Raw genomic sequence first — 15,991 nt, 5'->3', positions numbered from 1 at the left:
TCACAACCAGCCCATGTGTAATGAACACAATTAATGAGGAGTCATACCAAAGCAATAATATTTTAATTTTTTAAGAGAGAGAAAAATATTAATTTCAGAAGCGCACTCAGCTACTACTTATAAAAGCTTTAAAACTAGTTCTCCTAATTTGTTTTCCAGGATAGAAGTAGTTCTTCTTTTGATCACTGCTTGGATGAAACCTACATATCAAATCAGAAGTTTTCTATCAAGCACAGTTTGGATTAACAAAACATTTTCTTTCTTTCATGTTAACAGTTTTTAGTTTCATTTCTGTAAGTGTCACTGGCAGTTATGTTTCTCAAAATACATTGCAATTGAAGTGTTTGTAATTGCAGCGACACTGTAAATTGCAGCGGCCTGTCATCAGCACCTCGTATCCTTGGAGAACTTAGAATCTTGGAATTGTAGAGTTGGAAGGGGGCCCAGAGGGTCATCTAGTCCAACCCCTTGCAATGCAGGAATTTTGCCCACAGCTGATCCTGGGTGGGCTCGAACCACCAACCTTCTGGTTAACAGCCAGATGCACTGACCCACTGCGCTCCTGAACCCTTAAAAATGCTTTCCCCCAGCCTTGTATTCTGAGCAGCATCTGGAAGTTGGGTCTGGGCTCCACATTAACTTCCCATAATGCCCCAAAACAATGCTACATAAGAGGTATTGGGCTAAATGAAAATGGTGTCCAGGCCCAGTTGACTGGCAGTAAGCCTCCAGGGAACAAGGGTTGTTCACCAGAGACCACTTTGCCCATGACCCCTCTTAAACCTGTATATGGATCCTTCAAACCACCTTATCCACATATCTCCCTTTAAACTATCACCATTCTCTTAGACCTATTCCTGAAATGTGTCTGTGGTGATGGAGTTTGCACATTTTTTAAATGAATCTTGCCTGAATGAACATATGTGCATAGTTCACACCTAACTGCTGTGAGGGCTAGGCTATGGGCAACAGTTTCAGATGCACTAGGATAAAGCCAGGACTTGAGGACAAAGCATAAATCAAGAGATACTGAGAAGCAAGCTGGGAACAAAGGATACAGGAATACCCAGGAGCTAAGGAAGGCCTTGTTGATCAAGGCAGGCTTCACTGGAACAGGAAGCTCTCTTATCCTTCTTCTCCAGAAGGATATAAAGACAACTGTGGGTAAGTGGGCTCAGCCCAGGCGCTGAGGCTGCTAAACTGCCTTTACAGCTGCTGCAATACACAGTGTGGTGGGTCACCTCATTGGGCAGGTATAGGTGTAATAGTTTCCGGTTTGAGCCACAGAGGCTCTGGATGGTTGTGCATACGGTTGTATGTGTGAAGAGCCTATTCTCACTTTGTCTGGAGGTTCAGCGATCTGGGTTCAAGGCAGTGGGAATGCAGAGAGTGAAGAAGGGCCAGCCAGCATAATCTTACTACTTCTGTCAATCAGTGAGAACACGGCTCTATGTGCATATCTGTGTACAACTTTGTTAGCCAGAGCACAAAGACAGCAGTGTAGTGTTGAACACGTTTTGCTAATCTTTGGTGGTTTGGTAGCATTTCCTGTCTGGCTTTTTACACCTGCTCCTACCAGGCTAGAGCTGTGTTACAGGTACAATTTTCATATATTCAGAATACGAATCAGGCAGTTCTGTTGAGTCAATAGGAGAATTATCAAGTACTGCTGCCTCAAGAGCCCAGCTGTGAGTTCAACTGTAGAAGGTGGCCAAAACTATAGTTTTTATTGACATCTGGTAAAGGACATAGAAACCTGGGAAACGTCACTGGAATGGGTTCACATTCTAAGGTCCTGTAGAAAGCTTATACAACATCATATTTTTCAACATTGTAACACCCTTGTTAATTCCACTGTAATTTGTTTGGGGGCTTTTTCATTCAGTTTCACTTATTAAATACCCAATCCTTCAAGTGTGTGTGTGTGTGTGTGTGTGTGTGTGTGTGTGTAACAGAACAACAATGCATGAGTGTGCAGACCAGTTTTCAGCTGATAGAGTTGGAAGGGATCATAAGGGTCATCTAGTCCTACCACCTGAAATGCAGGAATCGCAACAAAAGAATCCAAACCCGATGGATGAATATGCAATCCTGATTGTCCTATATTATTATTATTATTTTATAAAAGCTTACACACCTTCCAATTCACATCTTAGGCTCAAACTATGCTTCACATTTTTAAGTTCCGACAAAATGAAGTCCGAAAGCGCAAATGGCATAAGGTTTTTTTATTGCTTTTAGGCAGATGTTACTTTTTCTCCCAAAAAGAAAGATATATACAGTACTGTATATGTTAGGGTTGTGTGTGGCCCCCTCTGATCTGGGGCCCAAACCAGGACTTCCAGCCACTTTTGCCCTCTCATTTTTGGTGAGTAGCAGCAATGCAAGGCTTTGAGAAGCCAGGTAAGCAACGTTGCCCTCTACAACCACCCTGCCAGCTGCTACTGCACATGCAAAATAAAATGGGCTTACTTGTTAAGAAGAATACATACAAGCCGTCCCTACTCCCCCCCACCCCCAACTCGCATTCAAGAAGATCTAGTGCTTTATTATTGCAGGTTTCTTCCCCTCCTCCACATCAGCACTGTTCATGGAAGCTTTCAAAACATTATATTCTCATTATTTATGCCTGTGATTAAAACGCACTTGACATTACTGGAGCACTACAAGATTGAAAGCATGCTGTATAAATTTCCCCCAACTAATTAGCATTAGGAGCATTCAGGAGGTTTGGTGACACACTTGAGAGAAAAATAACTAAAATGAAATCTTCATCTAGTTACGCTGTCTTGTGGTGGTGGTGGTGAATCTGTGATGGAGCTAACATCGCTCCTGAAGCTCTGCCAGCTCACTATGGCCGGGGTGGAAGAGAGCTGAGTTCAGTTCTTCCTTCTTTCTCTCCCTACCTCCTTCCATTGTAGTTAAAGGGAGAGATTGAACTATGCCAGATACACGTGTTTGTCTCTATTACTTCTTACTGTATGTTTGTCTTCCATACAGAATGAAACAGAATAAAACTGAATAAAAAGTATAAAGTGCTTTTCCTAAATGTGTATAAGGACTCAGCTATACAGCTGCAAATAAAACGTTTTAAGAGTGTTTTAAGTACAATATACAATGTGACACTAGATGGTGATGGTGAGCCTTATGGAAAATTCAATGTATTTTTAAAAATGTTTTTTTAAAAAAGTATTTTCAGAACATTTATACATATGTGGATTCCACCCAAGTCTGCCTAATGAAATTCCTTCTTTCCCATTAGGGAGGCTGTTCTAAAAATGCCCACCTCAGGATTTCACAGATGGCCAATGAAAGTGGATTTATGAAACCTTCAATGTTTTTGTAGAAGAAATATGCTTTAGTAATTCCAGATTCAAAACCAGCCTGCAGAGAGCCCCTCCGGAGCTCAGTAAAACCCTGTGAGAAATTCTTTGGTGAATATTCTTTATGTCACATCATTTCAAGGAAGCTTTCCTTATAAGTTTCCAGCTCATCCCAACTTTATTGTTAGTCATGGAAATTAAACTTTTCAGTTTTATATTGAATAATCAATACTTTCAATTACTCCTTCCTCCTCTTGAGCTTTCAATAGTTTCAAATTATGATTATTATTATTATTTTAAAAAACCTCTCTCATAGGAAATAGCATTGACTCTTAGTGGGAACCGAAGGAATTGGAATCTGAAGGGATACTTTTCTAAAAGTTATGCTCATTAGCAGACACAGCTTATACAAAAGGTCTGCTGAATCAGATGTGGAAAGTGCCACAATGGAAACGGGATGTCAGCAGCTACAAATGAAAGTCTGTACAGGCACTGAACCTATGAAGCTCCTTCAAGTTTAGTGTGGTTTACATGTATTCCTTATTCATTTGGCAGGGTTCCTCCCTCCCCCCACCTCCCATAGCTCAGATATGATAATTTATTGCATCTGTTCCCTGCCAAAAGAAAACCAGGCCAGTCCACACAAGTCCACAAGGCAAGTGGCCTGAACAACAGTCCCTTCCTCTCCCAATTTGCAGGCCCTGCCTCTTAGGGTTGAAATTTTCAGTGGTTCAGGGAATCAATGGTGTCGAATGTGCCCCGGAACTTCTTTATCTCATAATTGAACCTCATAAACTGCATACTGTGAGTTTGCTATTCAGCAATCCCATGTTTCTCATTGGTTTTGAGATAGTAGATGAAGCTAGTGTCTTCATGGTCACCACAATAAACTAAAGGTGATTCCAGATAACCTGTTTATTGAACATTTGTCCTGATTTGTTTGCTGGGAGGTTAAATGGCATTGTGTTAAAGCGAATGTTATCACACAACTTTCCAATGCATCTCCCCATCACTTTCCTTATTGCAAAATAATAATAAATCCAATATTTTGGCCAAGTGGGCATGTTTTGCAAGACATCCCAATCAACTATGATTGTGCAATATGAATTTGCCGGCATGTCACTGAATTCCACTCCGAAACAGCAACAGCCTGGAAGTGCCCTAAATGCCTCCTCTAATAACGGCAAACTGCTTATGTTGATAAGGGCTACAAATCTGTTATTTGAAAGCTGGTGGAGCAGTTGAAATCACAAGTCTTTGCTTCAGCTTTATTTTGATGAGGAAAGGAATCTAGAAATTGGTTAAAGAATCCTCAAGGATTAGAAATTAAAAGAACAGTGTCAAACCATGTTACTGATTTGAGGAAGGAAGCAGAGGGAAACAGTAAAAAACCCCGGTGTGGTTTCCCAAAAGTGCAAAAAACAAGAAGCCATAAATGAAAGGAAGAATGAGTCATACGTTAATCACTGAAGATAGAATTCCTAAAGTAAGTTTGCAACAAGAGTAGTGAAGTGTTTCAAGAGTAGATCGCAACCTGAGAAAGATACATGCAGCAAATAGCATTGAAAACAGTTATCCAACAGCGCCCTTCACCCTAGCTATTTCCCTGGGATTCCTCCTCCACCATCACTTCTCCCAGACCTTCCCACCAACAATTCACCCGTTCTTACCACCCTGTGTCTTGGTCATTTCCTCCTAACTCTGCACAGTCCTAACTTCATTCAAATCTCACACATATGGTGTTTTCTTCCTTCTTCTGTTTAGCATTTATTATGGGGTAATGGAGTGTGAAGGTGCGCAGGTGTCTATGCGATACGGCTCAAAAAGAAAAAGAAGAAATAAATCTCATAGTCCTGAGAGGAGGAAGCACCTGCGGAGAGGAAATGCATCAAGAGGAAACTGACAGTCAAACCAAAGCAAAAGAAAATGGGAAGAAGGAAAGCTCAAGGGTGTTACTGCAGACATAAACAAAGTGCCAGGGAAATTCCCCCAACCCACCCCGCTCGCCTTCTTTTTGCTGGTCTCATATTGTGGTTGGAGTAGCAGCCAGAGCAGCCTTAACTGAAGTCATATGAACACTTATTGGGTAAGTAATGTGTCTTAAGTGATTACGTTGAATTGCCTCTCTTTGACTGGTGTTGCTTCCTTACTTGGTGGACCATTGTTTAGATAATTATGTGGCTGTTTACACATAAGTAACTCTCACTGTGTGCAATGGGACTTACCCCCTGGTTTGTGTTTAAAATTACAGCCTTCAGAGTTTGTGCCATATTTTCGGAGAGCCCAGACATGGTGAACAGCGAGCACTTAGAGAACCCCTGAAATTGACCAGGGAAGCTGAGCTCCCTGCCTCCCAGGGATGCTCACATGAAAGGACTGATGCTTCAATAGCCAAGCCTTGACTACAGCAGCAGTAGAGGAAGAGTTGCACCACGATCTATTTAACCAGCAGAAAAGGCAGCTGCAGAGAGTGCCTGTGGCAGATGACCCTTCCTCCGAAAAGCAAAGTGTGGTCAAAATTAAAAGGTTCAGGAACCCAAACCAGACCAAATTTCATAAAATCATACACAGACTTTGCTAAAACAAAACTCTACAAAAGTGAAAAACTCCAAATAATTACACAGGTTAAAATAATTCAGAAGGTAGGAAAGCAACAAACACTAACTAATCCAGCTAAATAACACAAAAACTTACACTTAAATCTGAGTAGGCTGAGCAACGGAACAAGATGCTGTCAAAAGAGCTCCCACCAATCCAGGCTATATGGGAACTTAGACCACAGGTGTTCACCCCTTCCACCCAATTACCTTGAAGTCTTAACAGGAGACTGGTGTATGTGAGCTCATTATTTCTGAGGTTCTAACCCATTCCCATAAACCAGTCTTAAAGGGGTGATATCAGCTAGGTAGTGTCTGTGGTATCACTTGAATCCTGAAATCCTTGCCTTGCCTCATCTTTTACTTACTTTGTCCTGCCTTCCTCTGCCTGCCCAAACGCGAACTCTTACCTTGGGTCAGAACCCCTTTGCTGCAGAAGCAGTGGTTCAAAGCAGAAGAACCCCATGCTGCTGCCCATGAAGCTCAGGCCTAAGATGTGCTACAATTCTCTTGCTTACATGACAAGTTAGGAACCCAGACGGAACTTATTCGCTGCTGTTTTCTTTCTACAAAGTTTACATTTCTCTTTTGTAAATTATGCATTTTACAGCAAACTCCTTCTCTGGCTCCCCATTTCACACAGTATTCAGCTCCACAACCCAGGGTTTCATGTCCCATGCAAACAAATGACCTTAAACTCATGTAAATGCAGGGGAAGGAGAAAATATCATTAACTTACGAAAGCATGGAAAATTGTTTGTGCTTGCAAGACAAAATAGTAATGCCTGTATAAAGCTGGGAAGCTCTTGAGTCCTGTATCCTATCATTTTGAATGACTACAAAGGGAAGAACATGGCAAGGATGTTTCTGCAACCCCCACCCCAGAAGTGATCAGACATGGCATTCAGTTAGGAAAGTGGAAAGCTCATCTATAACTCTGGAAGAATATTGTTGCATGCCACTCCAATCTCCAAGCGGTGTTCCAGGCACTTACCCAGGGTTCGTGTTTCCTTTGCGAATGTAATATATGGTTTATTTACACACACATATATAACTTGAGCCTGCAGTGGAGGGGTTCACAGCATTAACACCCCCAAAGGGTCTTGTTTCTCCCATAGCCACAGCCTTGGGTTAAAAAAGAAATCAGTCATTGCTCTCTCTCTTTGCCTGGCCAGCCTGCAGCTTTTCTTCCAGCTTCTGGCTCACATAACTCAACTCTCCACTCTGGTCTTTTGTCTTTCTAGCTGAGAGACAGTTGAGGGAGGGAGGTCCACACATTTGACATCTGGCAGAGAGCCACTTCCTTTGTTACCTTAAAGGCCCATACAAAGCAGGCTGGCCTGGCTATTCCAGAAATTGATCTAGGAATTAGAATAGGGATGGGGGGGGGTAGGCTGTATGCCCCAAATTCATAACAATGTCTTCAAAAAGCATATTTAGATATTCAACTAAAATAAAACAACTTTTTAGTTGTTTCTATAAACTCCATTTTCCCCCCTGGAGATGAAAGGAGGGGAAAGGAATGAGAAGGTCTACTTTGGATTTTCACTGCCTTTGATACCATATTTCATCCCACCCCCTCATACAACTGCCATTATAAAGATACTCCACCCCCCATTAAAAAAAACCTATTATGCAGACACTTATGACAGATATGAAAATAATTTGTTCAAGGAAAAAGGATTCTAACCTTCTATTTCTAGGTAACTTCTTTGGCGATCACTCATAGCCAAGTAAAATCGTCTTCCATGAACACAGTCTTAACAGTGAGTCTGTACGTGACTGTGGAGGCCAATTCTGGAGCCATGCATCCTTCCACAGTGGGGACATAGGTTTCCAGGCAGGAGTTGATCAAGGTGAAGGTTTGCTAAACATGCCTTCCTCTTAGCGTGTTTCTTCCTTGCGTCCTTAGTTCAAGCATCTTCAAAGTCCTTCAGTAAAGGTTTTTCTTCAGTTGGAGAACTGCAGGCCAATGTTTCCCAATTGTTGGTGTTTAGATTTACCTTGAGAGAGTCTTTAAACCTCTTTTGTTGACCACCAGCATTACGCTTTCCATTTTTAAGTTCGGAATAGAGTAGTTTCTTTGGAAGATGATAATCAGCCATCTGAACAACATGAATAGTCCAAAATAGATGTTGAAGAATCATTGCTTTGACACTGGTGATCTTTGCTTCTTCCAGTACACTGGAATTAGTTCGCCTGTCTTCCCAAGTGATGTGTAAAATTCTTCAGAGACACCGTTGATGGAACCCTTTGACCTTACCACCTTGGGTGACCCTGCTGGGAGTATGAGATTCCTGACAGCTTCGTTCACAAGGGTCATAGGAACGTGCAAGCCCACTCACCATGACAAGGTGATGATCCAGCAAGTGCGTCTCCAGGTAGCATGGTAGATAAGGCTGGACCAGTGAGTTGCAAGGAACAACCACTATTCTGCCTTTTGCTACCTCCCTCTGCTGGCTGCTGCTAATGGGAGTTGCACTCCAAAACATTTGAGGGGCACCAGGTTGTCAAAGGCTGCTCTACCTGCTCTCTTTGGGTCCAGCAGGCCAGCCAGAATGAGCAGAAGCTGCTACTGCCTGTACTTGGCTGGCCTCTGCCAATCTCTGTGCAGTGCAGAACTGGGCTTGTCTAGGCTTGTATTTAACAAGGGATGGGAACAATTCTGAAAGGCTTGTCGCCAAGTAAAAACATACCTGTTCTATAGGGCCTTTGGAGGAAATGAAGTCATGCAGCCTGCCTAACATTTTTAGGTTTTATTTCTGCACAGCTGTATTTTACTAATGACTTGTTTTAAGTTTCGTATTTCAATGTAATTCTATGTTGAATGTAATTTATCTCGGAAATTGCTCCAAGATCACTATGGGTAATCATGAAGAGTGGTCTACAAATACACTCGTTGCCTGGTAGCAATAGGAATTATATTTAGGTGGGTGGGCTGTTGGTAGACGAAGCATGTTTGATTTCCATGTTGGCTGTGGAGGAAGAAAGCCTGTCCCCTCTGCTCAGCCCCTCCCCTACCTGCCAGTTGGTAATGGATTTTACAAGTCTGTGCTTGCCACTATGCTCAGTGTCCATTATTGTGCCAAAAAAAAAAAAAAAGAGTCAGAGATGGTGTTGCACACACTTGCATTGTATACCCTCCTTCCCTCTGCCGGCTGAGCGCTCATGGACAGCTGAGCAACGTGGGACCAAATCTGCCCTTCATGTTGCCCAGGGCAGGATAATTCTGTGATCAGCCACAGTAAAGGTTTGTGAAGCCTAAAAGACTAAATTTTATCATGGCCTAAAAGCATTTGTCAACTAGAGCCCAGTTCATCCGATGAACTCTAACTCTCACTTGGTGGTTAACAAATAATAATAATAATAATAATAATAATAATAATAATAATAATAATAATATATTCTCTCTGTGTGTATGTGTAAACGTGTAATTTGTGCGTGTTTGTATGTATGTGTATATATATATATATATATATATAAACACACACATATATGTATGTATATACAGTATGTGATACACACACAGGACTGTATTTGCTCCCAAAGGCAAGTTCCTATACGGTAATATGGAATTGGGCACGGACTCATACAGGCACCGACGTTCTTCCCTCAGCAGAACCGGAGCTTCCCTTGCAAGTACCCGGATGGAGGCGTTCAGGTCATTTTTTAAAAAATTAAAAATATTATAGTACTTTTATTTTTCTTCAAATAAGCCCTCCTACAGTACAGCGCAGCGCTTTTTGGTGGGAGGGGGGAACCACACACTCCACAAACGCGCCCGTGCCCCGGCTGCGTCATGACGTCACACACACGCCGCGTCGCTCCCGGAAGTGAGGAAGCGGCGGCGGCAGCAGTAATAGCAACAAGCAGCTGCCTACGGCCGCCGCCGCCGCCGCCGCCGCCTCTGTGAGGGTTTCTCTCTCGCTTGCTCTCTCCCTCCCACCCCCGTTTCCCTCCCCCCTCTTTTTCTTCCCTGTGTACGGGAGCCGAGAGGGGCCCCGCGCCCGTGCGCGAAGGTGGGCCGACCGGGCTCCTCGCTTTCGCTTCCCCACCTGAGGGGTGGCCGAGGAGGCTTGTGACGGGAGGAGAGAGAGAGGGGGAAATGCGGCTCCGCCGCCAGCAGCTCTGCCCGGACGCGACGCTTCCGCCACAGCCCCCTCCTCCGCCGTCTCCTCCTCCTCCTCCCTCCTCGCCCTCTTCCCCTCACGCCATCGTCAGCGGGGGCCACGGACTAGCGGAGCCCCCTCTTCCAGTCCCGTCAGTATGAGGCCGGCCGAGACCCCCCGCCAGCGCCGAACTCCGGTAAAAGGATCCAGGGGGGTGATGATTCAGTCTGGGTCGGTTATGGGGCAGCCCTTCTCTCTCCTCTCTGTGGGCGGGGGCTGCATTGGCACTCGGGTAACACACTTCACACACTTAGCGCTCTCTCACACATTATGCACACACGCACTTCTCACGGGAGGCTCCTCTTACTTCCTCCCCATGAAATTGTTACTGATGATTCTGCCCCCCCCCACCCCAAAAAAGAGAGGTTGGTGCCCAAGAGAGGTGGGTGGGGGGAGCCCTCTTCTAAGCAGGGCCTTTCGCCTTGCCAACCCCAGGGGCAGCCTGGGATGTTTCTGCACCTTTTCCGGATACTTTTTTTTTGGGGGGGGGGGAATCCCAGATGCCTTTGCATATTTATACACTTTTCTTTTATCGTATGCTTTCTGGTAAACAGACACACACATATATATCAAAGCTTCCTTCTGATGCAGTGCTGTCATTTTATGTCTAATTCAAACCTCTTTGGGAACGTGATTCGTTGGACAAGAGCTTTCTCTACTTGCTACTCTATGAGTCTTCCTCTCAATTTCTGCCTCTGTTTATCTCTCTTTCTCTCACCCCCCACCAACCTTCTTCCTGTAGTGTTTTGCTCTCCTCTTCATGTTTGTTCAGAAACTAAATATCAGCAGGACTTACTCCCCCTGTAAGATTGCAGCCTTAGAGGCAGGGTCAAGATGTCATTGTAGGTGTTTCGTGGCCGACTTCCGCAGGGTTTTAATTATAGGACAGTCCTAATCATTCTGTTGGAGAAGAGTAGTTGTGAAAAATACCCGGTGATCTTGTGACACCTTAAAGGCTAACAAATGTGCCTTAGCATAATCTTTTGTGGTCTGAGAACATGTGTCAGAAAAATCTAGACCCCAGGTGCTGCAAGAGTCTCATTGGTTAAGGAGTTGAGGCCTACAGATCTCACAGATGACTCCCCCCAAAATCCACACTTTGGCAATGCCTTTATTGGGACCAACCATAATGTTACAAAAGTGTGACAAGTTTTTGAGTTCTCCGGAGCTTGTCATCAGGCAGGATGTTCTGTAGAACTCAAAAACGTGTCATGCTTCTGTGAAATTTTGGTTCGTCTCAAAAAAGGTACTGCCCAAATGTGGATTTTGAAGGGGTTTTTTTATATTATTTGAAGGCATATGCTGCAGTATATTTGTCAAACTTGAAGGTGCTTTAGAATTATTTGTTCTTTTATATTTTGCCACTCTCCATTCTTGGTACAATATTGGCAGGTATTCTTGGATTTACCAAGGTATTTTGCTGTGAATTTTTACTCGCACTTTATTTCAAATCCTGACTTGTTATAAATTAAAATTCACATTGGTCTCTGGTGTTATTTTTCGCATTTGTTTCTTTTGAGGTCCAGCCTTCACTTGACCACCCTGTATTTCAGATGGACATGTTTAACTAGTCACTGTGTTTTGACTATTGTGTTTATAAAAGGGAAGTCCCTTAGAATATTGCCTGATACAGTTTTCTTATCATAATTTGAGCACATGCATTAGTCATGCTGGCCACATGACCCGGAAGCTGTACGCCGGCTCCCTCGGCCAATAAAGCGAGATGAGCGGCGCAACCCCAGGGTCAGGCACGACTGGACCTAATGGTCAGGGGTCCCTTTACCTTTATCCATTTTTTGAAGGAAGCTCACCTTGAAAACGTGTGCAGGCAAAGAAGACTTTTTTTCCCATTTGAGGCCTTGGAGAAATCTCCAGTCCCAAAGTACAGTACTAAACACATCAGCCTAGTTTATTCTTCCATAAAGTACTATTGATGTTCTTCTCAATGAGATGGTAGATACACTGATGCTCTGGATGGGTCTCTCTCTCCCTCTCTTCCACCCTCTCTCCCGCTTTCCCCTCCAGTGTGGTATTGACATTTTTCTGGTAAGTAAGTGGTTAGTTGAACAGGTCTTCTTTTGAACATGTAGGGGGGAAACTGAAAGACCAGTTCCTCACCCATTCCTGCCTTCTGTGTGTGTACTAGTAATTTTACAGTTAGCCAGCTGACAATCTGTATATGTTTTAGTTTCAGGGCCCAGTTGTTTAAAGTACTTAAATAAAAAATTGGCTGCGGTAGTTCAGCTCATAATTCTTTGTTGTGCATATCTCAGGAATATGGGTTTTCTCTACAATGTTCTGATGGCCTCTATTGGTTAGAATCTAATTTAGAATATATGCCTTGTAATTTAGTAAACAAAACCCATGCTTTGTTTACACATGCTATACAAATGTCTTGAGGCTTTTCCCCTCGGTAACTAAAATTAAATCAATTAAAATATTTGATTAGAAATAATATATTTCCCTTATTCTGTCCTTGTTTGCATGCAGTGCTTAACCATAGTGTATGAACACTTGGCTCTTCCCTTTCTGCTGACTGTAAGGGATGAAACAAGCCTCATTCTGGCTTGTCATAATGGGCAAAGCTGGCATTTCTACCTTTGTGTTTGTTTGGAGAGAAATAGCCATGAGCACTCATTTGCACAAGCAAACCCTGCTCAAGACAAGCTTGACTCTTTCTTATTTCTCTCCCTTTGCATAACAAAGACAGGAGTAGGGAAGCAAAAGCACTCATACATGTTAACCTATAGTTTATTTGTATTTGAAGTTGTGGTTTCACAGTGTTTACAAATCTGGGAATTATTTACATTTTATGGAAAGTTTTGAGGACTTAAACAGATGGTGTAATACTATTAGCATGCTTAAAGAATGGTACATTATATCTGTTTCTTGAGGGACAGTCAACAAAAAAAGTTGTTAATGGCAACTTTTGAACTTCCTAAATTGTTGTAATAATTTAGTTACTATAAAACTGTTTTTATAATAAATTCCCCAACGCCCATAGATACCTCTCCACCTTACTGGCATTCCTTGCCTTTTCTCATTATCGTTCTTTTAAAAATGCTTGAATTTTTACAGCAGTCTTTTACTCTAGCAAACGTTTTAAGCAGTGATCAGGAGACCTTCTCTGACATTAGGCCTGCGTTGAGTTCTGTAGCTCATGCATTTAAGAATAAATAAGAGACTGAGAACAACATTTGAAATAGCCTTTTATTTCAGAGGACTGTTGACTAAATCCGTCAGAATTAAAATGATGCATAAAATAGTTAAGATGAATGCTTGACTTTAAATCAGTTTGGTTCCAGTGATTTCAACAGAATTAAAGGCATGAGGCTGAAACTGCAGCTTTCTATCTATAAAACTGGTGCACCTTCACTCCCCTACCACTGTGGTGCTACTAATGAAAGTAGGATATTACAGTGCTCCAAGTAAATACAATAATTTTGAAGATAATTTGATCCCAGAATAATACAGGAATACAAAACTGACCTGCTTTTAAAAAAATGTGTATCTTCTAGTTATATTAAAATTCAGCTCTAGCTGGTACAAAAATGAAGGGTGATATCTAACTAAGCTTTTCTTAGAGTACACCTATTGAAATTGGTATAAGTCTATTGAAATTGGTAGTCTAGTGAATTCAGTGAGCACAATTTGAGTATGACTAACACCAGATATCAACCAAACAATTTTAGTTCATTTTGCACTATTAAAGAGACTTGGTTTGTATGTGCGAGAAGCTGTATGTCAGGAATCCCAAACTTCATTTGCAGAGTCTATGTTTAACAGTACAAAATTGTACAGTGCTCAGATACACAGTACTCACACAATACATGGATTGCATTTTGTTAAAAATATTTTCAGACCCTTTTCCTTTTTCATTGCTTTGAAGTGGACTGCTGTGTTTGCTATGTAACTCCTTGAGAGTGGAGAGGGTAGGGCTGGCCCAAGACATTTTGGCACCTGAGGCAAACCACACAATAGTAACCTCCTCCCCACCAGGGAAGAAGTGGTGAATGAAGATCTACATCATGAGCAGGGGGTGGGGTGGGGTGGGGTGGTGATAAAGATCTATATTGGGATCTGCTGCCCCTATGGGTCCTGCTGTCAGAGGCAGTTGCCCACCTTGCCTCATGGATGGGCCAGCTTTGACTGTGGGTATGGATTTGGAATGTATTTAACCAGACATTGGGATATGCAGACATTATGTTACTGGGTAGTTTGAAGTAGTCTAATGTCAGTTTTAGCAATTATCTTTAAGCACCCCCAGTCCTAAATGTATTTTTCAGGAAACCAGTTACATTGTTCAGCTGGAACTTCAGTGCATTTTGTTTGGAGCTTGAAACATTATTATTTATTAAATTTATATCTTGCGCTTCCTGTAGTGGAATCCAGCCCAAAGGAAAATGTGTGGCTCAAATTAATCTGTTTTGACCTTCCTCTCCTACACGGGAAATGAATTCCTATTGCTATTGGCTGCTTACACCACTGTAGTCATGCTGTAGTAAATGAATCACTCTTGTTTACTACAAATTATGTGTCTCCACCTTTCTGGCATGGAGGCCTGGATCTCTCAGTGGATTATTCTAATAAATGCTTTTTATATCCACTAAGTATTTCAGATTGCATTGCATTGCTTTGTACTCTCAACATAAAGGGAGTTTGTGTCATTTTGGAAATAAAATTCTCCCTCCAAAATTGGTATGTAAGTATGTAAATACTTAGTGCATCTGGCTTTATGTTTGTGAAGGGATTGCCAATTGCCACCTCCTAATGTAGATTGCTTAACAGGTTTCCTTTATTAACAATGTTAACCTTGAAGATGGTTTGGAAGCTGCAACTGACATAGAAAGCCACTACCTGTGTGTTGTCAGGGGCAATGTCAGAGAGATATGGCAAGCCGAATTCAAGGGGTTGGTACTAATATATAAAGCCCTAAACAGCTCAAGCTCTAAGTATATAAAGGGTCAATGCCTCCCAGTACCAGCCAACCAGAGTTTAAGATTTGAAGTGGGGAGAGGCTTTGGTACTAGTGCTGTTGATGTGTTCTTGGGGCAACCACATGAAGCAGTGCATTCTCAGTGATGGTACCCTGCTTATGGAAATTTGTCCATTTAGAAATCAGGCTGGTACCTACACTAGTTTTGTTTAGGTATCAGGTAAAAACTTGTTTATTCCTACAGGTCTCCAGCCTTATGATTGAAGACACTTGAAGTTAACACAAAAAAAACCCTGAGTAAAGTATTAATCTATAAGCGAAATGGATGTTACCTGCATCACCTGCCTAAATTGCTGTGTTATACCTGTTGCAATATATTCATTGGGTATTTGTAGTTTTAAATGTAATTTTTAAGACATTTTGTTAGCATGGTTTTATTAGAAATGTTAGCCACCCTGGGAACTTTCAGAAGGAAGAATGGCATATAAGAAAACAACAACAACAACAATAAATATGAATGTCTTCATTTAATAAGACATAGCAGCTTAGAGATAAATTTACAGGACTAAAATAAAACCCAAAATTTGGTCAAAAAGGCATAGACATGTATTTCTCTAAAATTTTAGACTAAAACCGCTTACAGCTCATATATTTATTGAAAGGTTTTTGCTATCCAGCCATACCTTGGTTCTCAAACAGAATCCGTTCTGGAAGTCTGTTTGACTTCTGAAAACATTCAAAAACCAAGGTGCAGCTTCCGATTGGCTGCAGGAGCTTCCTGCACTCAATTGTAAGCTGCGTTGGAGGTTCAGCTTCCAAAAAACATTTGCAAACAGGAACACTCACTTCCAGGTTTGTGGCATTTGGGAGCCAAAATGTTCAAGACATAAGATGTTTGAGAACCAAGGTACAACTGTATACCGCAAAACCTGGAAGGATCGAGCATAGCAGGCGTCATTTGAAGGG

At 42.1% G+C, this 15,991-nt stretch overlaps 1 protein-coding gene across 2 annotated transcripts in view; it reads left to right on the top strand.

Moving 5' to 3' along the window:
• Nucleotides 1-9,726: 9,726 nt before the first annotated feature.
• SPOPL (speckle type BTB/POZ protein like) overlaps nt 9,727-15,991 on the top strand; it is a 36,050-nt gene continuing 29,785 nt past the window's right edge. Inside the window, exon 1 of one of the 2 annotated variants that reach the window (XM_083412195.1) lies at nt 9,727-10,225. The gene's annotated coding sequence lies outside the window, so the exon portion shown is untranslated. Of the gene's footprint in view, nt 10,261-15,991 lie in introns of both variants that reach the window. The other variant, XM_083412196.1, reaches the window with a different exon arrangement.

This window comes from Podarcis tiliguerta (genome assembly GCF_965153285.1).
Source record: "Podarcis tiliguerta genome assembly, chromosome: 1".
Taxonomy (NCBI): domain Eukaryota; kingdom Metazoa; phylum Chordata; class Lepidosauria; order Squamata; family Lacertidae; genus Podarcis; species Podarcis tiliguerta.
This window is presented reverse-complemented; position numbering and strand designations above follow the sequence as displayed.